Source organism: Buteo buteo, chromosome 12 (genome assembly GCF_964188355.1).
Source record: "Buteo buteo chromosome 12, bButBut1.hap1.1, whole genome shotgun sequence".
Taxonomy (NCBI): Eukaryota; Metazoa; Chordata; class Aves; order Accipitriformes; family Accipitridae; genus Buteo; species Buteo buteo.
In genome coordinates this window covers 23,024,693-23,050,553 of record NC_134182.1, presented here as the reverse complement: position 1 = coordinate 23,050,553, position 25,861 = coordinate 23,024,693, and the positions used below count along the sequence as shown (strand labels likewise).

Sequence of the window (25,861 nt, the reverse complement as noted above, 5' to 3'; positions counted from 1 at the left end):
AGTGCAGCCTGTGGCTAGAGTTAAGAAAAGGAATGTGGAATTAGCTGCGTGTGTACTAGTGGACTGTGTGATGTCTGAATGAGTGTACAGTTAGAAACAAACGCTTGCTGTTACTGGTTCAGATATTGAAAGCATGTAAGATTCTCAGTTTATTTTGTCGGTTACGTTTAGGAGGAGCAGTTAGAAGCGGTATTGTCAGCTGCCGTCCAGACAGGTTCTTTAGAACTTCTGACTGGATGCATTAAACATTGGGCATCTGAAGGTAATACTTCTTACGTTGTTCTTACGTTATATATTTTTCTAGTTTGCAATTGTCGATTCATTTCTTTTTTGTTTTCTTTTTTTAAAGCGCAGCCAAGTTCTGCTGCTAATTTACAGTTTGTTCTTGAGTGGACACGGAAGAAAGTGATCTATGCAAAAGATGAGTTTGACCAAATATGTGAGTACTAGTGTAGTCATTCTGCCAACACAAAATGGTTCTTTCTAATTGAGCTTATTCAGGAACGTGGCGGTATATGGTACTGCACGGGGTTCTTTAAGCGTACTTTGAAACTCTGAAATTGCTCTGAAGGCTAATGATGTAATATTTATTCTTGAAAAGGTGTTCCGCTGTTTGATGGCTCTCGCAACTTTGTTGACCCGCAGACGTTACAGTCTCTTCAGCACTGCCAGTTGCTTTGGAGCAACCTGAGCACGGTCTTAACCTGTTTTCTAACAGAAGCACAAGAGCTTACTGAAAAAGGTTTGTAATCGTATATATGAAATCTTTGGTATGTTTTACTAAGATTTGGAATTATGCTTGAGTTGTAAGTGTGGAAAGATGAGCTTCTGTTGGTTTTGATGATTGGAAGACAGCCAAATTTAGCTGGGAGAAGGGGCTGAAATCTGAGAAGTTGGGACTACCACTTAATACGCGTTGATTTCAGGGAAACAGTTGGTTGTGGAGTTCATGCAAGTGGGTAGGGGAGGCTACATTCAGCGAGAAGCTGTGTAAGCAGCTGGGTGGAGATTCCAGCAACCGGATGTGGTAGCGCTGCAAATGATTCCTTTTAATTCTTAGCTAGCAATTTATAATTGCATGCGAATGTTGTATTGCAAATTGCTAGAAAATACAAAGGAAGCACAAATGAGTAACTTGTGAAGTAAGTTACTTGAGTTTCTGTAGCTTTTTATGTTATCACTTGTCCTTGGCATATTGAGGGGAAAAGAAGACTATCCCTTTGCTACGGTAAAAATCCCCCGCTACGTGAAAAACAAATGTCTTATTCGTGAGTGTATGTAATAGTTCCGGCTTTAGGTTTTTTTTCTTTGAAGCTTTAGTGAATCTGGTTCTTTGTAGGGGTTGCTTTTTTGGTTTGGTGGTGAATGTGTTTTTTTTCTTCAAATAAGAAGGTGCCACAGAGTGAGAAATGCAAAGACCGCGATGTCTACCACGTTACTTTTATACTTTCTATTTGGGATGATGAAAGGGGGTTTGTAAAAATGAAAGGAATTGGATAACAAGAATCATCTCGTGCCTTTTTTTCAGGTTTTACAGACTTGACAAACAAGCAGGTGGTAACTGGCCTCCTTTCTTTGTATGCACGAGTGGTCATCTGGTTCTGTCGATCCAGTCTCCTTCCAGAGGGTTTAGGTAAGCATGAACTGTAATACATTTGTAACAGGGAGACTATCCAGTAAGTGATTCTGATGAACACATGCTTAGCCATGTTTTTGTAAATGTTTTGTCAGTGCTGAAGTTGTGCTGGTGAAATGGAGATTTTACTGTTTTTTTCAAATACCTAGTGTAGAATAATGCAAGCAGTTTCTTTCCTGGATGTTCCTTAGAAAGAGCAATAAGCCTCTGACTTGAAGGAGTTGCTTGTGTCCACAGCTTGCAAGACTTGGGATTTGAAACAAATTACTATTACACAACAAATCCTGGAATGCTTGTTTTTACAGCAAAGGCATTACCTGCGTGTTTGGAACTTTTTATTCATTGCCTGAGGAAAAAATACACCTCGGCAATACTTCTTTATTTGGATGGATTATAAAGTCTATTGTCAGCCTTCATTGTCTCACAAATGCTCACATGACATGTTTAAGAAACCATTCCCTTTGAGAATTGTCCTTTCTGTAGTGAGCTTCTGCTTACAGTACGTGTTCTGAATGCTACCTCAATTGTAAACTTGAAATGGCACTTGAGAGAAGAAGGAGTTGAGTCTTGTGTCTCACCGCTCCGTTAGCAAAGGCAGAAAGAGGATTGGCTTCTTTCAAAGTGGGAGGCTTGCCTGTGCTTCTTGATGCTTAGCTCGTATGATCTTCTGTCTTTTTAGTCAAACGTTTTAGTTTCAACATGTGATATTGCTTCTTTAACTTGCTTTTACTTTATTGCCTGTAGATGATGATGCGCGTTTGGGTAGACCTTTCTACAATTACCCTCTGATTCAGAGCTACTACACTGGTCATCGACAGAAACTTGAGCGTTTATCAAGGTGAGCCTTACAGGAGAACTCGAGAACACTTCCACTGCGAAATCAGAAGTGGCAGTGAGTGAGTGGCTTTGCTATCAACAGTTGGTATTTGCTCTGCTTAATGCAGTTGCCGGCAATCCTCTCCGCTTCAGTGATGCATGCGTTCTCTTGAACACGGAGGTTACTTTCCTGTGTTACAACATTTGTGTATACCTCTGCTTAGTACCATTTGTTGGCATCATCGTTTCTTGGTAGCGTACTTAATCCAGCGGCCAATCTGTATCATTTGGTACTACTGAAAAAGGTCATGTGTTCAGGAGAGGGTCAGCGATCTCCCGTTCAGCAAAGCACGGTGTTCACAGAACAGGTGTTTTGGACAGAGAAGAAAGCCAGTTTTAAACCCAAACCAAACCTCATCTCGTTTATTGACTAGCGAGCAAGGGTAATAACTGTATTGGCCTAAATCACAAGTACATTTGTGTGATTTAACGAGATAGTCAGAGTTCGATGTAGTTGGCACACCTAGCACTCTACTGGCTGTTGGATAAAAGTCACTTGCTGAACGTGAACTCTCTTTGCTGCGCTAGCTCACTAGCATATAGGTGATATGCCTTGGATTAGACGATAATAGATTTTTCTTTGGAAATTGTGCTGAAAACTAAATAAAGAGCTAAAGAAGCTTAGGCTATGGCACCGCAAACAAGAACAGGATGCTGCAAGATGAGTTAAGGTGCAAGCTGCGGTGTAGTAGCTATTGACTTTAAAGTTCATCTTACTTAGCTTACTTCTCAAGTAACTTCCATACCGGCTCAGATGTCCCTTAGAAGCATACAACCTCCAGTGTGCTCTTTCTGCTTCTTATTATGGGGAAATTAAAGGGTAGTGTCGCAGTCAGCCAAAGATTGTGATGGACTTGTGAAGAAAGCAATTTTTAAAGCTTCACCCATCCATGGTTGTAATGGTCTGTGCACAGAAACATAAATGCTGCTTAAGATGACACTAAGCTTCACCTGTATGCTCAGCTTTCTGAAAACAACTTTTTTTCAGTAGCAAAAGTGAGCTGCTGAGAACAAAATCTGAACTTTCCGCGGTGTTGTCTTCTCACAGCTGTGTATTGGGACACTCCAACGGGAGGCATTAGACTTGCGCTAAAGAATAGTCCTGGTCTTTTGATACTGTTCCGTTTCCTCTGTTAGACAGTAGGAGAGTGGTTATTTCTGGCACATAAAAAACTTTGTTCACACTTCCTTTGTACTACAAGTAAGACAGCAAAAGAGAGAACCTGAAAACGAAAAGGTCCCTTAGTAGGGGAGCTTTCCAGGATGTCTGTTTGGAACTCCTCGAATCATTCAGTATGATCTAACAAACATCTTTCACCTGACTCGGACGTTTCTTTCATGTGCGTTTCAAGTCATAATCATGCCTTTGTGTGTTTGTCACTTTCTTTGCCTCGTGGGAGCTTTTTTCTGTTTGGTTTGACTGGAGGAGATCTGTTACACTGAGAGGCTGGAATTAGTGTTTGACTCTCCAAATCCTTGCTACCTTTTGTTCCAGAGGAAAATGGGATTCTGACTGCTTGATGATTGATGGAATGGTTTCCCAGTTAGGAGACCAAGTTGAGAAGTTGTGGCGGAGAGATGAAGGAGGAACTGGGAAATACCCACCTGCTAGTTTACACGTGAGTGTTACGTTCCCTGAAAACAGCAACGAACCCCCCAAAGCCCCACCCAAAAGCCCATGATTCATGAAAGACAGGAGTTTTTAAAAAACTTTTGATTTTTCATTTTCAGGCACTGCTGGATCTCTATTTGCTAGAAGGCATTGAAGAAAGCTACAAACATGCAATTGTATCCTTTCTCGTTATTTTTACTACACCTTCAGCATATGCACATAAATGTTCTTAAATGTTTGTCACCTGCGCCTTTAATAATGTTTTTGAATTTATGCTTCCAACACAGTGCAAGTGAAAACATTTAGTTTAGAATGAAGGCGTGGACAGGAGCATTGTTTTATTTCTTTGTACCGTGGATTCTTTATGATTTTTTTTTTAATGTTTTGTTGCAAAGTCTTTTCTGACATGCGAAAACAGGTTTACTGAGAAATGTTAAAGATAAAAATCTCCGTTGGTTTTTCTCAAAACTTAGCACAGTGTTTAATTTTTTAAAGCACCCGTACCTGTAGCAAATGGCTGCTTACTAGGATGATGCAGTAATACGTGCTGCTTGAGAGCAGAAGGATTTCTAACCGGTACCTGATTTTTGCCCAATTCATCCGTCTTCCAGCCCAGATAGCAGTGCTTGCTTTTGTTCTGTTAGAAGTGCAGGCACACCGAATAAGAAAGGGAGAGAAGAGAAAAGTCATCGGGCAGAAACTTAATTTTTAAGCTGCTGAAATATACAGAATTACTTTTTGTTGTTTGCTGCCTAACCCGAGAGGGGAGCCTAGAGAGCAAGGGGTTTAAAAACGGTTGTACCCCAGAGCTGTCTTATTAGAATATGTCCCTAAAAACGGATGTCAGAAAGAGAAAATGACACTACCGATGAGTGATCCGCATACTGTTTTAAATCCAGTGTCAATCATTCAGTGCTACGTTGTCTTGTAAGGACACCTTAATTTACATTGTTCTATATACTCTGGAAATGAGGAAAAAACCAACGGTAGAATTTGTTTGCTTTAATAATTAAGCATTGGATGTTCAGGTGTTTTGAATGTCCAACTGGTAGCTCCAGTGACTAAAGAGGGAGCCTGAGTTTGTAACAACGGAAGTATTTAAGTATCTAAAGTTAACCTTTCTGAATGCCTTACAGAAATCAAAGAGTATTTCTTTGTGGCTATTTATTCAGAATGCAGTTTTGTGGTTAGGACCTGACCGTCCTCAAGTTAGAATAGCTCAAAATGGCAAGACTAATACGGCAGTATTTTCTGCTTCCTACCACTTGTATATCCTGACTTCACTGTGTTTTTCGAAACGTGATGTGATAAGTGTTTGGTCTTCCAAATTGATTAGCCTTAACTAGATACTTGATGTCAGACAATTTACTTGCTGCTAGATATCACGCGTTCCTTTCCGAATAAAACAGAGACTTCAATCGACTCCTTCCCAACTGCCTTTGCTATCCCTTGGGGACTTGTTAAGCTTGTTGAAGGTTTTTGGCTTCTAGATCACAATGATTACGAAGTAAGTACGTTACAGTTCAGTTAGACATCCCTTACAGTCCAAAGCTGTAATCTGTAAAATGATTTTAAAAAATCGGTGCTTAGCTAATAACAGGTGCTACAACATTAGAAGCCCTTTTGTCATACTGCTTCGACATCTTTAGCAATAAGTTATAATCTGAAATTCTCTTTTAGCCACTTTGACAGGAAATGGATTAAAACAAAGAAGAAATCAACTTTAATCATGCTTGATACTTGAGTTTTCAAAGCCATCCATTTAGGTTGCTTCCAGCAGACCGATGGAGCGCTTTCTCAAAGACAGTGTTTTAGGTACTTTAAATATTAAAACTATGATCATAGCAGCAAGGTTTGAGGCAGAAGACTGCAGAAGTGACTGTTCAACCTAATTCATGTTCTTTCTGATGCTGAAGGTTGTTCTTTGCCTGTCACAAAGTTAATATATCTGTTTGTCTGGGAGAATAGCTTATTATTTAGTAATGTATTTATAGAAAGTGGTGTTTGTACACAGAGATTTGGTTACTCTGGAAAAGTGTGAATTACTCCTTTTAAAACACTCGCTTTGTTCTGTATGGCTAACTGGATTATTTTTTTTGCAAATACTTGAGAATTTTTATCTACAGTAGTTAGTCATCTAAGTTTATTTGACACACGTCCACCCTTACTTAAGATACTTTTGAATGTTCTTGTGGCGTGCGTGCACGTGCATATGATAATACACCTGACCTCTAACCTCTACAGAATTCACTGGCCCTGCTCTTTCATCCAGCCACAATCAAAACTGTGTCATGGCAGCACAGGAGAATTATTCAATCCCTGATGTGCCAAGGAGAGCGTAGGCGAGCCCTCAGATACATACAGATGATGAAGCCAGCAATGTCAAGCAGCAGTGAAGTGCGGCTTTTCCTCACGGTGTTGTTGTCCAATAGGTAAAGAAACCTATCCCACCGTTTTGGCATTCCAATATTGTGAAAGGTGGAGAACAACTAATGCGAATCACCATGCCCTAAATTCCCTTTAAACTCTGAATACAGTCGTTTGGGGGCATCTTTTTGGTGATACTATTAATATTCCTTTACATCTCAAAAAATTGAATTACAGGTGCGTGGTGGAGGCTTGGGGTCTGTTGCAGCAACATGCCACCAGGTTAAACATCAAAGAGCTGTTAAAACACGTGTATGAAATCTGTCAGGAGATGGGACTAATGGAAGACTTACTGAAGCTACCTTTCACAGGCACTGAACAAGTAAGTGTGGACACGAAAAAAATCTTAATGGTCTCTTTGAAAAGAGAAGAGGCAGAATCATAACAGATTTTTGAAATGTGTTATTTCTCATAGGAGTGTTTGGAGAAGATTTTACAGAGCGATGCTGCTGTCCGGAATCTTAGATTTCCTTTAGACCACCATGTGCAGCGTGCCAACTATATCCCAGCGCTGCAGTCGAATCGTTCAATGAACGTTAATCTTACGGTAAGCGTGAAAGTTCTGTCAAGTGTGCAGGTTTCTGTTAGGTGTTACTAACCATTTTTGGTAGTAAATAAAATAAAAATCAACGCTTTGGTTTTTATACCATTCTTTGAAATACTAGGAATAAGTTTCTACACTTTCCGTTCCAGCTGAACCTAAAAGTTGAACAAAATATTTCACTACTCCAAAGCTACTGCGTGAAGTTATAAACTAAGTGTTGCAGACCATTGTTGACTCCACTTAAAATAGTTTGTTTGCATCTAAGGAATAATGGTTTAGATTGCCGAACGCTGTTTGTGTCACTCCTTTCTGTGGCATGAAGAGTATGTTGTATGTCACCTCTTGAATCTTGCACACAACTTTATTTTTCTAGCTGAGAGCAGTCTGGATGCCAATGCACAGGTAAAATCTGTGTGCTGGTTTGGTTTTCTTTTTATTTCCTCCAGTTATAGCATGAGCTCTGCGACTCCACAACTTCTGTTTTACCCCTTTGATGACAGAAATTCTTATCTAACTTCTGTTTCTCAAAACAGCCAGATTAAATTTTGCGTTTTGCGAACTTCTGTTATGAATCTGTGATACATTTTCTGTGTTCCGGAACCATAGTTTTCCAGTGGATCGCACTTATAAGGTGGTCTTGGAAGGTTTAGGTCCTGCATTTGAAAACTTTCATTTGGCCAGAAGGTGTGTGTAGGTAGCCTTTTCTTACTTGTTTTAATATTCACATCATTGCGTCCACTGTAATTTGCAGTTGCCCTGAATATTCAGTCATCTCGGACATTGGTGTTTCAGGAAAAACAAGGGAAAGCCTGCTATTTCGTAAGCCATTTGAAAATTGCAGGTGAGAACAAGCGTATCGGAGTGAGGTTCTGCCGAGTGCCAGAATTGTTTCAACTTGAAGTTGTAGGTTCTGTTCTTATCCTAGTCTGCCTTGCCCTTTGCTGAAATTACCAGGTGGAATTGGTGTGTGCCAAGGAGTAGAACTTGCTGCTCCTCTGTGCAGTGGCGGTATTATACAGTATCTGTGGAGGAAATGTATTCACTAATTAGAAATAGCAGAGATAGTTGTGTGCAGTGAACTTCTTGTAATCAGTTACCTTCTTGCTTTATGCTTTTTGTTCATCAGAATGATCGTGAGCCTGGCTTGAGAGAGAGAGCAGTTGCCAGGAATTCTACATTGCACCAATGTGGCAAGATCCTTCCTAGAGTTCAAAGGAAGCTGGCCAGAGAGAGAGCCAAGCCTTACCACTTGCCTTCATCGGTCTCAAGAGAAGGTAATTCTTTAGAGGAGGGAAATACAATGGACAACTGACCACGACTTTGATCACACAAGGCTGATATGTTTTCCCCTCTTGCTTTACAGGCGCAAGACAAAAGCCGTTATCAACAGTAACAAAACAAGCAAATGCAGGAAATGTGCGTACAAGAGCAACGTTCATCAGTAATGTATTGTCCAAAATTGGAGAAGTAGGGGTAGGAAATGAGCAGAAAACCAGTTGCTCATGCCGTGAGAGGTAAGCAGCCTTTTAACAAAGTTTAGTCTTGAGCTGCGTGTTTGGAGAGAGGGAGAGAGAGAGAAATCCACTTGAATTATGTTAGTGTTTTGGAGGGAAGGGGCACCTGAATAAAGCTTTCTTTGGCTTTTTTTGCACCTACAAGATATAACATTTAAGAATCGATTCATCTTAAGTAATACTTGGAGCGAGAGTTCTTCTGCTATGATAGTCTCATTTATGCGAATACATCTATTTACATTACAGTAAAAGTGTTTACAGAATTTAAGGTAGCTGAAACGAAACCCATGATTGCCAACAAGCTATTGGTGTACAGGTTTTGGTAGACTTGATTGTGTGATCAAATAGCAATCTTTTACCACTTTGTGCCCAGCTTCTGCTTCGTTTCTGCCTTTTCCTTTTTTTTTTCACTCAAAACCAGGCAGAATTATAAAGAGCAAAAAAGAAGCTAGCAGTTGTCAGATGATTTTCCTAGAGGTAGTATATTCAAGGTGAAACTTGAATTCTGGTACGTTTGGACTTGAGGGGAGTGCAAGTCAGTTACATTTTCCTTTTAATTCTAGGCCTAGAGCTACAGAACCACCAGTCATAACACGTCCTCTCCCTGATGCAGAGTTGCCCGACGCATTTGTTGGGACACCCGTTAACAAAATTTAGCTTTGTACCTGTTAAAGAAAAGGTCGGCTTGGGGACACAACTAAGTGGAGAATTTGAAGTGGCCCCAGCATTGAAATGCAGAGGAATTTTCTTCTGACATGAGAATTACATCACTGGTGCAACGTAAAATTGCATTACTCTTGCCTCAGATGGCAGGGATTTAGGAAATTAAGTGTGACATGTCACGAAATCATGAAAAAACAAGAGAAGGCCTGTAACTTGTTCATGGGCCTGATCCATCAGCCCAGCAGTGCGGGTTCACCTGTATTTCTTGTTCATTGAATGTTTTTGTTATGTATCATCTCAGATGTCTTGAGTGCAGCTCAAGATTTTATTTCATGTATTTATTTATGTTCATATTTTCAATTGTGTATCTTCACAGATTGCCGGATTTGGTGGTTCGTCCTGTTCCTTCAAGTTCTGCAGCACAGGGTGGTAGCTGGCAGTCACCATGCAGCGCTTCTACTTCATTCATGGCATCCAGCCCATTGAAATCAATTATGCTTGGTTCCATCTCACAAAAGAATTTTTCAAGAGCATCGGAGCTGAATTTACTGGAGACACCTCTTGTGGTTAAGGTTTGTGTTTTAGAAAACAGGATCAACCAACCGAAGCAAAAGCCTGTAAGCTTTGTTTAACATGAAACCACCAAAGTATTTAACACAAACCCTGTTGGATTCAGACTGTGGAATATTTCCCGCATGCGTGTGGTTATTGGACGTAGAATCCTTTTGGAAGCAGGACGTTGGGAACAGTCTTGAAGAGGGAAAGTTTAGTTCTAAGTTAACTGCCGTACGCACATTGTCCCATAGCTTTGTGAAATACTTTGTTCCATGCAATAAAAACGAGTGTAAGTTAAAAATTGGACTTCTGAGTACACATAGATCCTTAGAGATGCAATTTGTAGCTTAACCATCTCATTGTCTAAGTGCTCGATAGCTCTGTGGAGTTTGACTTGCATACCGACAAGCAAGAATGTATATGCTTCAGTTTCTTAATCCACTTAAGGGAATGACAACGTAAGTGATGCCAGTTAAGCGATGTCAGTCTCTGTCAAATTCAGTGATGGCTTTTTGCAGGGATTCTACGTATTGATGCTTGTGACAAGAAGATGCCATATCCTTGTTTCTTCAGGAAGTTAATTTGAACGCTAACATTTTATGTTGCATTAATTAAAAAAAAAAAGAAGAAAGAAGCCAGTAGATTCATAAGAAACATAAAATGCATGGTTTTTATACCATTAAGTTTTTTGTCCCTTTGGAAAAAACAGCAGTGCAGAGGCTAAACTTTGTCCTCTCTGCTGGTACAAACTCGGTTTAATTTGAACTAATACTTTAGTTGTGTGCAGTGAACTTCTTGTAATCAGTTACCTTCTTGCTTTATGCTTTTTGTTCATCAGAATGATCATGAGCCTGGCTTGAGAGAGAGAGCAGTTGCCAGGAATTCTACATTGCACCAATGTGGCAAGATCCTTCCTAGAGTTCAAAGGAAGCTGGCCAGAGAGAGAGCCAAGCCTTACCACTTGCCTTCATCGGTCTCAAGAGAAGGTAATTCTTTAGAGGAGGGAAATACAATGGACAACTGACCACGACTTTGATCACACAAGGCTGATATGTTTTCCCCTCTTGCTTTACAGGCGCAAGACAAAAGCCGTTATCAACAGTAACAAAACAAGCAAATGCAGGAAATGTGCGTACAAGAGCAACGTTCATCAGTAATGTATTGTCCAAAATTGGAGAAGTAGGGGTAGGAAATGAGCAGGAAACCAGTTGCTCATGCCGTGAGAGGTAAGCAGCCTTTTAACAAAGTTTAGTCTTGAGCTGCGTGTTTGGAGAGAGGGAGAGAGAGAGAAATCCACTTGAATTATGTTAGTGTTTTGGAGGGAAGGGGCACCTGAATAAAGCTTTCTTTGGCTTTTTTTGCACCTACAAGATATAACATTTAAGAATCGATTCATCTTAAGTAATACTTGGAGCGAGAGTTCTTCTGCTATGATAGTCTCATTTATGCGAATACATCTATTTACATTACAGTAAAAGTGTTTACAGAATTTAAGGTAGCTGAAACGAAACCCATGATTGCCAACAAGCTATTGGTGTACAGGTTTTGGTAGACTTGATTGTGTGATCAAATAGCAATCTTTTACCACTTTGTGCCCAGCTTCTGCTTCGTTTCTGCCTTTTTCTTTTTTTTTTCACTCAAAACCAGGCAGAATTATAAAGAGCAAAAAAGAAGCTAGCAGTTGTCAGATGATTTTCCTAGAGGTAGTATATTCAAGGTGAAACTTGAATTCTGGTACGTTTGGACTTGAGGGGAGTGCAAGTCAGTTACATTTTCCTTTTAATTCTAGGCCTAGAGCTACAGAACCACCAGTCATAACACGTCCTCTCCCTGATGCAGAGTTGCCCGACGCATTTGTTGGGACACCCGTTAACAAAATTTAGCTTTGTACCTGTTAAAGAAAAGGTCGGCTTGGGGACACAACTAAGTGGAGAATTTGAAGTGGCCCCAGCATTGAAATGCAGAGGAATTTTCTTCTGACATGAGAATTACATCACTGGTGCAACGTAAAATTGCATTACTCTTGCCTCAGATGGCAGGGATTTAGGAAATTAAGTGTGACATGTCACGAAATCATGAAAAAACAAGAGAAGGCCTGTAACTTGTTCATGGGCCTGATCCATCAGCCCAGCAGTGCGGGTTCACCTGTATTTCTTGTTCATTGAATGTTTTTGTTATGTATCATCTCAGATGTCTTGAGTGCAGCTCAAGATTTTATTTCATGTATTTATTTATGTTCATATTTTCAATTGTGTATCTTCACAGATTGCCGGATTTGGTGGTTCGTCCTGTTCCTTCAAGTTCTGCAGCACAGGGTGGTAGCTGGCAGTCACCATGCGGCGCTTCTACTTCATTCATGGCATCCAGCCCATTGAAATCAAATATGCTTGGTTCCATCTCACAAAAGAATTTTTCAAGAGCATCGGAGCTGAATTTACTGGAGACACCTCTTGTGGTTAAGGTTTGTGTTTTAGAAAACAGGATCAACCAACCGAACCAAAAGCCTGTAAACTTTGTTTAACATGAAACCACCAAAGTATTTAACACAAACCCTGTTGGATTCAGACTGTGGAATATTTTCAGCATGCGTGTGGTTATTGGACGTAGAATCCTTTTGGAAGCAGGACGTTGGGAACAGTCTTGAAGAGGGAAAGTTTAGTTCTAAGTTAACTGCCGTACGCACATTGTCCCATAGCTTTGTGAAATACTTTGTTCCATGCAATAAAAACGAGTGTAAGTTAAAAATTGGACTTCTGAGTACACATAGATCCTTAGAGATGCAATTTGTAGCTTAACCATCTCATTGTCTAAGTGCTCGATAGCTCTGTGGAGTTTGACTTGCATGCCAACAAGCAAGAAGGTATATGCTTCAGTTTCTTAATCCACTTAAGGGAATGACAACGTAATTGATGCCAGGTAAGCGATGTCAGTCTCTGTCAAATTCAGTGATGGCTTTTTGCAGGGATTCTACGTATTGATGCTTGTGACAAGAAGATGCCATATCCTTGTTTCTTCAGGAAGTTAGTTTGAACGCTAACATTTTATGTTGCATTAATTAAAAAAAAAAAAAAAAGAAGAAAGAAGCCAGTAGATTCATAAGAAACATAAAATGCATGGTTTTTATACCATTAAGTTTTTTGTCCCTTTGGAAAAAACAGCAGTGCAGAGGCTAAACTTTGTCCTCTCTGCTGGTACAAACTCGGTTTAATTTGAACTAATACTTTAGTTGTGTGCAGTGAACTTCTTGTAATCAGTTACCTTCTTGCTTTATGCTTTTTGTTCATCAGAATGATCGTGAGCCTGGCTTGAGAGAGAGAGCAGTTGCCAGGAATTCTACATTGCACCAATGTGGCAAGATCCTTCCTAGAGTTCAAAGGAAGCTGGCCAGAGAGAGAGCCAAGCCTTACCACTTGCCTTCATCGGTCTCAAGAGAAGGTAATTCGTTAGAGGAGGGAAATACAATGGACAACTGACCATGACTTTGATCACACAAGGCTGATATTTTTTCCCCTCTTGCTTTACAGTCGCAAGACAAAAGCCGTTATCAACAGTAACAAAAGTTTTGGCCACAGCTGCTTCTGTTTTTCCTGCGTTTACTCCTCGGTCTATTCTCAGATCCAGCCTTCGCACTACACCCCTAGCAACTCCTTCTGCATCTCCAGGACGATCTCTACCTCCTCCTCTACGAGCAAAGGAGCGTAGAGTATCTTTCAGGGAAGAGAACTTGAATGCAAAATGGACTGTTGGGGTAAGCTGGCCTGTAGTTAGTGATCTTTATAGTTAAAGGCTTTACAGACTGTGATTTGATTTAGTTTTTTTCAAGTTTTCCAATACTCCTTATATTGAGAACTGGAATAGCAAATCAGAACGGCAGACTTGAATTTGGTCCAAAAAGGTTATGTTAGACCTTCTGTAACATCACCTGCCTGCAGGAACATATTCTTAACAAATACCAGCCACCTTGGTGGTTTTTACTCCAGCATCACTAGGCGCTGTGATTGTTCCAAATTGCATGTGTGCAGCTTCCCGCTATACCTTTTGAAATGGTGGTATGGCAGGAGGGTAAGGAATACAGATTGAGTCAGTTGTTTGGGTTCGTTAAGCTTTGTGAATGAAACACCTCTGAAAGCAACAAAAGTCATGAGCTGCATTTACTCTCAGTCTCTCTTTTTGCAAGGCCTGGGTTTCCTTAAGCTATGGTAAAAATAGACTGCCGATGAAGAGAGCTGTATGGCTGTCTCTTCTCTAGCCCTAAAGTTCTTGGTTTTGCTTCTTGCCTTGCACCAGCGATAGCATTTGTGTAGTTGTCAAATGAAGTCTGTCCACCTGGAAGTTGCCCCCTTCTGCTCCTCCTTTTGTTCTGTCAGGTGGCTTCCCTGATTCAGCTCGTCATGCAGTTGCCAAAGTAATGTTCCAAAGCTAGTATCTACCTGGAGGAGCTTTCCGTACCTGTACTAACAAATTGTCTTAACCTGTTTTTATCGTACCTGTTATTGCCTGTTATAAAGAGCTACTCAACTGTAAGAAGAGGCTCTCTCTCCTGTAGGAAGTTCTTAGTAATAGTGCAGTGTGGCCGGATTAATTTACTTGTTCCACGCCACAGGCATAGTGAACGCTAAAACATGTTAGTAGTGCATACAAGCTGAAAAGGCAAGCATAAAAAAAGAGAAATCTTGGAGTTATGATTTTAGGTATGCAAAGCTCCCTCTTCTTGAAAACACAGTAGTGAACCCAATGAACAGCCTTGAGACGACAGGGTAAGCAAGCACTTACAAGGCCCATTTCATCTTAATTCTCCAAGGTTGTGGAAACTCAATAAGCAGTCAACAGTGGGATTGGTTTTTACACTCCGCTTGAAAAGCTAAGATAGTGCTAGCATGAGAACTAATTTTGTAGCGCCTTGCTTAAGGCGACACTTGCAAATCTGACAAATATCAATATATATATGTTCTTTTTTTTTGTCTTGCTTTGACAAAAAGCATATGTGTGATCTTGATTGTGAACTTTCTTTTTAAAAAATAAAGGTAACAGAAGATAACAAAGCACCATCTGGAGTTTCATCTGAGCATCATCACGGAGTGGTGGAGGATGCTTGGTCGGAAAGTAGAGATAAACCAGCTCTGTTTCCTCTGAGCAATCCCGAGGAAGGTGGTGCTGAAGTGGAAGAGTCTGGAGACGGTTTGGAGAAAACGGATGTCAGCAAAGAAAACAGTAACTTCTCTGCCAGGTCAGACCAAGCTGCTTTGGAGTATCATGATGCAAAATCACCTGGCGATTTTGAAGACGAAGTCATCTTTATAGCTGCTAATCCAGCTAATTCTTCCGCTGAAGAAACTGCCGATTTTGAAGAACTGGAGAAGGAGGAAGACAGTGAAATAGTTGAAGAGAAACCCTTCCCGATGGGACAACCAGATTCATCAGAACTGAGAAAAGCAGCTGGTGTGTTTCCTGCTATGATAACCTAAGCTTCTGCATTTTTCAAATGTCTTCAAAAGGCTAAATTACTGACGGGTGCAACAGTCCATGATGAGCATTCACAAATGTCCGAGGCACTTCCTTGTCCTAGGCTTTTAAAATTGCCACTGTGTTTTGAGCCCTTTTTTAGGTCTCGTGGACATTCTGAATGTATACTGCTTTTGGCTGGCATTTCTTGTGTGTAATTGCAGCGGAGAGGCAGCAGCGACTTGTGGGAGTTTTGAGAGGGGTACAAGCTGAAAACTTAGGCTTCTGGTTCTGTTTTAGGGGGACTTCTGTAGGCTGCAGGTTTTTTTACAGCACGTTTAGCCTATGGCGTGCTTTGACTAGATAGGTAATTTTTTGTTGTTTTGTTTTTTTACCCCCCTCGTTAGTGCTCAGTTAAGTAGTTTTCTTTGGGAAGTGAGTCTGCTTGTGTATCTGCTTCTCATTACAGCCATGTTTGCTCCTTTTGCTGGCTCAACAGCTTCTGCAGCCTTTTCCAAACCTATTTCAGCTGGTCTTTGGTAATTCAGCTCAATTCAACTCATTCAAGCCAGTGCAGCTGCTGAGGATGTGTTCATATGAGCAGGTCTGCTGGCAGATTAGAAGAGATGTAGCTCACTAGGTGGTGAGCAGTGATGAAGAGCTGGGAATGACAGTGGTGCAGGAACAGGGAGAAGATGTGTAAACACAGCTACAGTCAGGATTGGACAAACAGAGCTCAGTCCGCTCAGCTCCTTAGAACAAAAGTTTGCTATTCCTGGGAGAGGTATGCAAGTGTCGGAGTTCTGCGTCCGAGGTCTCGAAACAGTTTGTAGCGGGGAGCGTGTACTCTGGTATCAGTGCATCATATGCAGCCTGATTCAGTCCTAAGCCTGAGATGATTCCGGAGGATCCTGGAGAGTGACTGCTGCTCCTGAAGCTCCTCAGCTCCTTTTCTTTTTCAATAAGAGCAGTGCCCAGACAGGGACTCCGTGTACATGGGTGAAAGAGGTTCTCCAGGTCTGAGTGTTTCTAGTAAGATAGGTCAAAACATTTGCCTGTCTGCTTTTAGCTGCCCTGTGTTTGGACAAGAAATCAAGGGTGCTTTTCCTTAAAAACAATGATAAGGTCCTAATCATTAAAGAATAACCTTATGAAGAAAGTTTGTCATTGCCGGACTATGGTACAAACAGTTCTGTACAATTTCAGTCCTCTGGAAGCGTTAGGGGGCAGTCAGTATAGCTCTTGTTTGGGCTGAGCTAGCAAAATTATCCCAGTCCTGCGTGCTGTCTGCAAAGGTAATTGTTGGATCTGGAGGAAGCAGATGGCAGAAACAAAGAAGAAAAGGAGGAGGGTGTTTCTAGAATTTGGCCTGTTGAGAGAAAAACAGGCTAGCAAGCAGTTGGGTTTCAACACCACCAGTCAACCGCTAGAGAAAAGAACAGGAGACGACCTTAGATGCATTCTTGTAGAAGAGGGGAAACGAAATCAGGAAAGGAAAGAAGCATTGCTGGGATGAGTTAAATATCCAAAGAGAAATAAGAAAAACTTCTGACCCAATTTTAAGAAGGAGGGATGTTTCCTGAGGTTTTTATGTATTAGGTCAGTAACATATCAAGTTGAGTTTGTAAACAGAATGTCAATGGCCATGTTGTTTTCTTGACGGAAACTATGCATCAGACTTCTGGTTTTACTGGACAGAAGAACTCAGACCTTCTGTGCAGTTGAAGTCTTGGTAGCGTTATTTTGTTAGATCACCATCCTAGGTGAAATGCGTTACGGCTCTCTTGAAAATCATATGAGCATTTTGAAAGAAATGATGTTAAGTGCAACAGGGAAGTCACCCATCTGTCTGTTTTTGTAGGATTTGTGGAAGAATCAAATGCTGACCGTCTTACCCTTCCTGAGGATGGTAAATGGTTGTTTAAAGCTGCTGAGGCTGCTACTTCTGGGACTGCAAGTGAAGGGTAAGTTTATGAAATATAGATACACCTTTAGGTTCACACAACATGTGACTGCTGGCTTTCCTGTGTTTGAAAACTATGATTTTTGAGCTGGTATTGGTTCTCTCCTGTGTTCTTAAATACAACAGGTTTCCTGTTCCTTTCTGTCTGTGGACAGAACTAATGTGGCATGAAGAGAAGTCAAATTGACGAGCTGTCAGTTTGAGCCTTTTTTTCTCAAATCATTGCAGACCCCAAAGTAGCGGGATAAGGATTTTGTTCAGCAGGCTATATGCACCTTTTTACAGTTTGAGGGGGTTACTAAGCAGATACTGTGAAGAGAAGCCCTGCTTTTGTCTGAATGTTATGTCGGTGCAAATTACACCTGAGATTCCTGTAACTTTAGTGGGTTTATTGTGGGGCTTGAATACTTTCTGGCAGTATTTTATACACTTAATTTCTATTTTCTGTGTGTGGTCAATTAGCTCCTGTTTGTTTCTGGAAAGGGAAGCAGTTTTCTCACCAGGTACTTTAAAAGCTGCAACTGCTTAGTGAGAGACGTTAGCGATGAAATAACCCTTAATTTCAAGTGGTAACTTAGAGTGGCACAAACTTTTGTTCAGTTGGTTCTAGACCTCGAGTATGGCAGTTGCACTCTTTCTACAGAAGACAAAGAATATATTATTCTTTAATACAACTCTGTTGTTATGTTATTATCCAGTGTGAGATAGCTGGGAAGAATGTTAAGTACTTGATTCGTTGCACAAGATGAGTCGGGAATTGAATGTCGATGTGTTGGTAAAGGAATTTCTCATTTTCCTTAGTTTTTTTCTGTTTGGAAACTGGAAGACCTTACAGTGAGAAAGTAATTTGTAAAGCTCTTCAAGGTTTGTTTTGAAGCTTTGTGATGGATTTCTCTCTTTCTGCTCATGCAGTGAAGCAAACCAGCAGGAGTCCAAAATGTCCTCTTCATCAGAAGAAAAAGCCATACCAGTTGCAACAAACCCACAGCTTTCTGAATCCCTGCAGGCAGAGGGTGAATGTACGTACACTATGTGGGAGATGTTATGTGAGTTAAGGCAGCTGAAGGCCTCAAGTAAAACATGCAGTTTGCCATAGCGCTACAGGTGTCTCAGACTGAAGTAGTACTAGCATGTTACTGCTACCTTTCATTAAACTGTAGAGAGAAGAATACCCTCCTCAGAGAAAGTCCTTGTAGAAAATGCATAGCCAATGTTCCTGTTCTGGATAAAGGTACTGAGAAAACGGGTAGAATGTCAAATATTAGAAGGAGAGATCATTATGTATTTCGGTGTTGTACACCACTACTAATTTGTGTGCTATGGGATCTGCTGCTTGAGTTACTATTTTGAAAGATGATGCATCCCTCAGTACTCAGGCTGTGAAGAATAACTAGCTGCCGGGTAGATGGTTCTGGTTTCTAGCGTTTGGGGAAAGCCCGATGTATGTGGCAGGATGGAGAACTGTATTCTTGGCTCCTGCTCCCTCTGTTACTTCCTGTTGCTTAAACGCATCTCATTTATAGAGCAGTTAAGTTAAAATGATATAAATCTCTTCCAGCTGTGATACGTATCCTTGACAGCGAGGAAGTGGTCAGTACTCATTCAGAAAATTGCCTTGAGGGGAAGTGTGTGGATTTACCTGAAGAACGTAACCCAGAAGCAGCTGGAGATGAAGGAAACGTTCCTTTTCCACAGGAAGAAGTAACTGTTTCTAACAATCTTCCTAAAACTGAGGAAATTAATGTAAGTAAACTATTTTCCCATTTTCTACTAAAGAGAAAACACCTTGCAAATTGAGGACAGTCCTGTCTAACTGACGATTAGAAGGCATGCAAAACCGTCTCAGTTTCTTTAGCTGGGTAACACAAGTCCAAACCTCGTTGGGTAAGGGCAGATAGGTTTTTCTCCTACGCATTTGCTGTACCGATAACACAGAATAGAACCTGTCAAGACTTGGGCCTTTGAGAGCTGTAGGAGTGCCAAAACCCGCCTAAATATTTTTTAAAATCACCATGCCTTCATTTGGTTTGCTAGACTGTAAATGTTTCTTATTTGACTTAAAAAAAGAAATAGTTTTAATGTTAAAGACAATAAGAAAAGCTGGGGAGTGCAGCTTTTCAATACCGGAGGCCGTTTACCAAATGACAAAATGGCGTGGGAACCAAACTCATTTTCAGAATGATTTGGGTGCTTAGATCCTTTGCTATTTGTTCCTTATTAACATAAAGAGAATTCCCAGTAATGAGTTAATTTCAGTGTCAAGATATTTCCAGCTGCCTAAAACTCTTTTTGTGTGCGTGTGAAAATGCGGGGGTTTTAACATCTCAACTTTGTAAAGTATGAATTTTAAAAGGTTGTTCACAAGGGCTGAAAATCAGAGCCAGAGATTCCTCAGTTGTGGCAGGTTTTCCCCATTGTTCTCACTTCTGCTGGGGCCGATGAGTGATTTGGATTCATTGTGGATGTCCTCTAAGTACCACGTAGAGTATGCTGTCGATTTCCTGTAGGGTTGTACTCACGGGAATTAGTAATAGTTAGAGTGAAATACAAACTGAAAGGTAGGCGTAGCACAAATAGATTGGTCTCAAGCAACAGAAGATGCTTTTCGGTGTCGCAGATTTCAGATGAAGTTGAATAGGCAGTCGCTTACGTCGCTCGTCTCGACTTTGGGGTTTAGGACAACGCTCTAGAGAAGATGATTATAGACTTGGGAATACATAAATCACTCACTTATGGGAGTAAATGGAGAATTTGTGATGGGAAGAAGGGAGCCGGTACGTGAGACGGTCACAAAGCTGCTGCAGTCATTCCTGTAGCAGTAGAGTGAAGGTTTTCCTGCTTTCGTTATGAGTGGTTCTTACTGAGTTATACGTAAACGTGTCTTTTTGGCTTGTCTACCTTCACTGAATTTAGGACAAACTACTTACTACTTTCTTGGTCGTAGATTTGTAAGCATAAAAGGAAAGTTTATGCAGACTGAGAGGGTTGTCAAACATTGGCATGTGCTGCCCAGGGAAGTGGTTGAGTCACCATCCCTGGAGATATTCAAAAAGCGAGCAGACAGGGTACTTCAGGACATGGTTTAGTGGGCATGGTTAATGGTTGGACTCGATGATCTTGAAGGTCTTTTCCAACCTAAATGATTCTACGATTCTATGATTCTATGACTAGTATTTCTCGAATTTAGCTTTGAAGCGTGGCATGTTGCTAGATGCGTGTTGCGCAACTCCATGCACTTGTTCTCAAATTTGCGCTAATACCTCGCTTGCAGTCTGTGCTCCCTGCCGTGCTGTTAATGGCCGGTGGGAACCGGGCTGGAGTTACCCTGTCGTTGCACTTTGTAACGCCGGCTTATGACAGGGTAGAATTGCTGGTGGTCGTGAAACTAGTCTGGTATTTGTACTCGGTATTGCCGTCACCTTCGTACTTCGGGAGCCATCCATCGGAAACTATCAGTAATTACAGCTTTTAGCTTTTTTCCTCGGCAAGCCCGCCTATGGGGGGCATCTCCGTCCTTCGGGTGCCATCGCCTGGAGACTGTTAATGATTCCACTTTTTACCTTTTCTCCTTGGGGAGCCAGCCTAGGGAGGAGAAATCTTCCCGCATCTTCCCCTTCTCTGCCAGGCTAATTCCAATAGTGTTTGAGGACTTTGAAAATTTGCATATCCTTGGGCTGCTGAAACCAGCATGGTCCTATGCGAGGTCTCCTGCATGTCGTTCAGGTCTTGTTTAGGGTTGAACAACTGTTTAAGAATACGATCAAAGATGATGCTTTAGCAACTTTTGGCAAGGCAGGAGTCAAGAAAATAAGCAGATTCTATGGAGACTCCCGCTGAGTGGCTTCCTCCTTCTGCCCTCTTTGGCTAGCCCTATAACTTAGAGGGTTGGGCAAAGGTCTTCACGCGTTGATTAAATTACCTTGGCCACCTGCGTCACTTGAAATACATAACAGAGACTACTTTTGCTCTCAGCATAAAAGCTTGAGTGTCTCATGTGGCTCTAGCAGGAGAGAATAATTGCTCAGTACGGGGAGCTACAAAGGCTGCGATGGAGGTATTTAGAATCTATGTGTTGTCTCCTGCAATCCAAGTGATTCCTTAAAGTGCGGTGTTGAGTTGTGCGATGTGATACCTGGCCAGTTTGACTAAGTGTTGCGGTGACACCTATGATGAGCGAAACTTTAAGCTTGGGGGACATCGTTGTACTTTGCCCCGTTAGATGCAGAGTCGGTCACTCTGTGTGGATTTGTAGTCAGTGCGGAAAGTACTGCAATGTGATGATTACTGCCAGCTGGGTGTACAGCTTGTATTGTAAAACTGCTCACTTTGTTCACGGGTGGTGGCAAATCGTTAGTCATGAACAGAAGTATCAGAAATGGAGCATGTGATTGCATACACGGGATACTCTGTTCTCTGTCCCTTAAACGCATAAACTTTTACCTGTAGTAGAGAGTACATGGTATGTTTCTAACTTTACATTTGGTGGTGATCGGAAAGGAAAAGCAGCATTTCAGTGTCCTCAGCTTCATCTAGCTCAGCCTGAAGTTAGTCTGTTTGGTAACTGATACTGCATTAAGAGACCTTTTTTAACTTTAGGTTCTTGAAGATGGTGCGGTTAAGGCACAAACCTCAGAAGAAGCACCTGAAACATCACCATGTAGTGAACTACATCCCTCAGGCAATCTTCAGTACAGCTATGATAGTACAGAGCAACAGTTTGCATGTCATTTGCCTGATAACAGAGATGGTGAATGTGATGCAGCTGAGGGAGATGGAGAGCTTTTTCTACCTCAGAATAATTTTACTTTAGTCTTGGAAGGAGAAGAAGGTGAAGCAGAGATGGGAGACCCTACATTAGTAGATGCTTCTAAAGCAGCTGGCACAACAGCAGAGGAAAAACCTGTCAACAGTTTAGGCAATACTGAAAACCAAGAACATGTTACCAACTCGGTGTCCACTGTAACTAGTGATCAGGCATCTCAAAATATTGCAGAGTCGCTCCCGTATGTGCCTGAACCCATTAAGGCAGCTACTGCTGAGAACTTACCGGATGCAATCAAAGACACAAGAAGTAAAGAATTTACATCTGAAGTTGCAGAACAATCTATTCATGAAACCATAGGTAAAAAGGTAACTGGATTCCAGAAGGCAAAAGCTCCCTTAAGAACTGTGCCGGAAGGAGTGGAAGACGAAACCAGCGTACGTCAAGTAGAGTACGGCATCGCTCCTGGAACACGTGCAAGGGGACAGCTGAGTAGAAGGCTAAGTACTCCATCGGCAGGCACTCAGCAGCTACTGAAGACAGGCAAACCAGGTCTGTTTGCACTGTCTCCTAGGAGAAGTAGCAGGCGAACAAAAGAAGCACCTGAGACTTCTAGTCTTCAAACGGAAGAAAATGCTCAAGAGGAGCAAACGCTTGTGATGCCTGTTACTCCTAGGAGAGGCAGGAAGCCTAAACCAAGTACTGCAGGAAAAGTAGAAAGCAGCCTTTCTGATGGACAAACATTGTCCCTCCCTACACAGTCCGTAGCCGCTACTCCAAGAAGAAGATTAAGGAGAGCGAAGGAAGCTGCAGCTGAACTCTTGGGAGAGGCTAATGAGGAAACTTCTCTTGCTGAAGGTAGCGTTATCGCTTCTGCTACTTCCCAAAGGACTAGAGGAGGGAAAAGTTCAGCAGGAGGTCAAGAAACTGGCCAGACTGACACGGGTCATAAGATAAAAACGTCAGTCAGTCCCAGCAGAAGTGCAAGAAAACTGAAAAGCGTTAATTTACAATTTATGGAAAATATTGTCAAGGATCAAGAGGTGCAGCCTAGTGCCCAACTCCTTTTACCGGTGGCAACTCAAAGAGGCAGAAGAAGAAAGACGAGTTCATCAGAAGTTTCAGAAAATTCTGACCTTGATCTGTCTAAATCATCGCTTCCTCAAACAGAATTCAAACTTCCCGTCACTCCGAGGAGAAGTGCTAGGAAGCAGGCACAAAATCTCCTGGCAGACACAGAATCTCTCTCTGCTCAGGAAGACATGTGTGCAGGTGGGAAAGTGGGAATCCTCGATACTCCTAAGAGAAGAATAAGAGGAGTCCCACATGCTAAACTAGAAAAAACGGATGCTCCTGAGCAAAGAGCTGCCCAGCCAAACGAGGAATCAAGCACACCCAGGACTACAGTAGGAACAGGGCATTGGGGCAGAAAGAGACAGTCAGTATTGGAGGAGAGCACAGGGGAGAAGGCCTTCCGCCAAGGAGCTGGTGACAGTCCTTTGCTGCCTGAAGACAGAAACCCATCAGGACATGCTTTAACAGATCGTTTTACAAGAGCCAGATCCCGCAAAACTTCTATGCATCAGAAACTGTCTCTTGAGGAAAAAGAGTCCTTCCTTTTCTCTCCTCCTCTCACAAAGCTGACAAAGAAATGTAAAGGTAGGTGCACTATGTTTATATGCAAAATAGGGCATATTGCTGTTTTGTAAACCACAGAAAACAGCTTGTGAGGATGGCTTTAAGTATGGTGAGAGTATAACCATAGGAAATAAAAAATTGGGAAAGAGGCATTTCATCTTTTTTCTGAACTCTCTATGACTGCCTGGCTAGCTGTGGTGGAGACAGGAGAGGAGGCTGATCTGAGTACACTGAAATGAAATTTAAGCTTAATTTTTTGTCATGAGCTGAATGTCTATCTGTTTTGAAAACTGGAGGACATATCTTAATATGTGGTTGTCATCACTTCCCCCCAGTGGAGAAATAAAGGAGACATGCTTTCAAATTCTGTTAATGTTTTAACTTAACATGAGCTGCAACTTGCAACAAACTATACAGCTGTTTAGTTATAGGATTGTTTTTCATGGGCATATACTTTGTTAGTGAAGTCACTGCTCATGGGGTTCTTTGTATTGGAGTACATGATAAAAAAATATTTTTTGAGATGAGTAAGGACTGTCGATGCCTCTTGAGCATAGTATCTTTCATTATGTAAGGGCAGGTAAAATGGCTACACTGGCTTATTTTTGTTTCACTATATAATGTAAAAGAATGGATCTCAAGAGGCAGTTACTAGGCGAAGAATACCTGCACATTTTTTATAAACCCAATTGGACCTTTTATGTCAGGAATCTATTGTGCTTTTGATTATTAGCTGTAATTTAATGTCACTGTCGTTTATGTATAACGTACATGAATGTTAAGAATGCCTTGTCATTTTAGCTGGAAAAGAAGACCATCCTGTGCAGCTTAAGGATATAGACCCGGACTTGTCTTCTCAATTTGTCTTTTCACCCCCTCTGTTGAGGTCGAGGAGAAAAAATAAATCTAGGATTTCCCAAATTGTGAAAGAAGCAGTAAGTAAAAACTCTAGTTGTTTCATGTTCAGAAGAATAAGAGGAGTCCCACATGCTAAACCAGAAAAAACGGATGCTCCTGAGCAAAGAGCTGCCCAGCCAAACGAGGAATCAAGCACACCCAGGACTACAGCAGGAACAGGGCGTCGGGGCAGAAAGAGACGATTAGCACTGGAGGAGAGCACAGAGGAGGAGGCCTTCCCCCAAGGACCTGGTGGCAGTCCTATGATGCTTGAAGAGTGAAACCCATCAAAATGTGCTGCAATATTAAGATCTGTAATGGATCGTATTACAAGAACATGCCTAGTGTGTCAATAAAGCCGCAGATAACTCTCAGGGTTGTCAGTGCAATCCATTTATTTGCTGGAGTTTCATCGGTTCCCATGTAACTAATCCGAAATAGCCTAGGTGTTGATTTCTGGTGGGGATCTGGCCTGTTGAGAGAAAAGCTCTGCAGAACTCCTGGGCTCGCGCTAACAAGCAGCCCTGCAGCGAGCAAGCTCACAGGGCGCGGCACAAGCGCGGGGCAGTCTGCGGCACCTCCCCGACCCCGCGTGAGGGAAGGCCGCAGCGCGGCGGTGGCAGAGACGTGACCCCAGAGGGTCACCGTGGCCCGAATCCTGCTGTCCTCGCTGTGTGTGCCCCCGGCCAGGCGGAGGGGTGCTGGGTGACCGTGGTGCTGCTGCTGACGGGCGGCTGAACCACCTCAGAGCAGCCGGGCCGGGGGAGGCGACTGCTCGCGGCTCTGCTCCGGACAACGGGCCTTGCTCCTATCATCGCTCGCTCCCCCAACGTTTCCCCTCGGGAGACGGACACCAGAACTACCGTTTTTGCTGAAGTCCCCTGTCGACAGAGCTGGAGAGGGGTCTGCAGAGCCGCTTACGCAGGACGAGCCCGGGCTGGGGCTGGTTGAGGAGGAGGGGGCTCCGGCTGGCCCGGACGTGCGTGACCCGTCTCTGGAGCACAAGCGAGCTCAGCTCCCCACGGCTGCTCGCGCAGGCAGCTCCGAAAGCTGCTCAGCCCTGGCAGGCAGGGCCAGTCCCGGGCTCATCTGGGACGGGGATGGGAGGGAGACGTCGTCTTTGCAGCCGGGGGAGGTTGGGAGCCAGCGGTGCTTCCGTACCCCCTTTCTGCGGGTGCAGGGGATGAGCGGCTTTGTCTGCTGCTTCATCCTGAGAGGCGGTAGGTCGTTTGCTTTGAGGCACACCTTTGTGGTTCTCGTCTTTACAGCAATTCTTCCTAGGTCAGATGTTCCAAGAGCGGTAACTGTCGCAACCTATTTATTTCCTCTGCG

General features: G+C 42.3%; 1 pseudogene; it reads left to right on the top strand.

Annotated features, from left to right (window-relative positions):
- LOC142038051 (protein ELYS-like) overlaps positions 1 to 24,953 on the top strand; it is a 49,413-nt pseudogene extending 24,460 nt beyond the window's left edge.
- Positions 24,954 to 25,861: the final 908 nt, after the last annotated feature.